The sequence below is a fragment of the Galeopterus variegatus genome, unplaced genomic scaffold (genome assembly GCF_000696425.1).
Source record: "Galeopterus variegatus unplaced genomic scaffold, G_variegatus-3.0.2 Scaffold3422, whole genome shotgun sequence".
Classification (NCBI taxonomy): Eukaryota; Metazoa; Chordata; class Mammalia; order Dermoptera; family Cynocephalidae; genus Galeopterus; species Galeopterus variegatus.
In genome coordinates, this window is record NW_007729533.1 from 74,576 (window position 1) to 75,717 (window position 1,142).

Sequence of the window (1,142 nt, forward strand, 5' to 3'; positions counted from 1 at the left end):
AAAGCTTCCTCATTCCTTCCACCATGTGAGGTTACAGGGAAAAGATGGCCTATGAACCAAGATGTGAGCCTTCACCAGATACTGAATCTGCTGGTGTCTTGACCTTGGACTTCCCAGCTTGCACAACTGTGAGAAATAAATTCCTGTTTTTTATAAGCCACCTGGTATATGGTTTTCTGTTATAATAGCTCAAACAGACTAAGGCAGTACCCCAAGCCCATCACATCCCCCTCTACTTTCTACACTATCTGGCCTCTGATTTAATATTTAAGTGGCTGAGGGCAGACTAATTTCTATGTTTTTAAAAATAAGTTTTCTGTTTCATATCTCTTAATTATAAAGTGATATTTTATAATCTAGAAGATATGGAAACCATATAAAGAAGCATTTTAAAAATGTCCATAATTTCAGACTATTCAGAGCTCTTTCCAGCCAACCTTTTGGAATAATTCCTACATTTTCTTTTCTTATCAATTCTTTATTTACATGATTAAGATAATTTGCATATTTATATTAAAGATCCTTAATAAATCACATTTTTAAAGACTATATAATATTCCACTCTATGGCTTACCACACATTGCTTAATCATTCTGTTAATGCTATTATGCATTTAGATGGCTTTCAGCCTACCACTCTTATAAGATCATTTAATAATGAAGGTTACTGTGTTATTATCATATTTGTCTAATTATTTTGGTAAAAATTACTAGAAATGGAATTAATGGTCAGAGATTAAAGATTCTTATAAAGACCTTAGAATTATACTGCTAAATGACTAGTTTACACACCCAGAGCAGTATATGAAAATGCTGATCATACCAAACCATACCAACACTGAGTATCGTCAGATGGCTATGATTTTTGGGGGGGTGAGGGGAAGGAGAAGAGGGTTGTTTATTTATTTTCATTTTTATTAATTTGACAAGCAAAAAAAGTATCCCATCACTATTATAATTTATATTTTTTTGATTACTAAGTGGGATTTTTTATTTGCATTTTCTCCTCTATGAATTTCCCTTCAAATCCTTTGCCCTTATAGATAATTAACCATTTGAACTTATTTTTTACTGAAAATTGCATGGGGTTGCTTGCCTGGGCAACTCTCCTATTGACGGGTCTTCTCTCCTGCTGTGTAACCT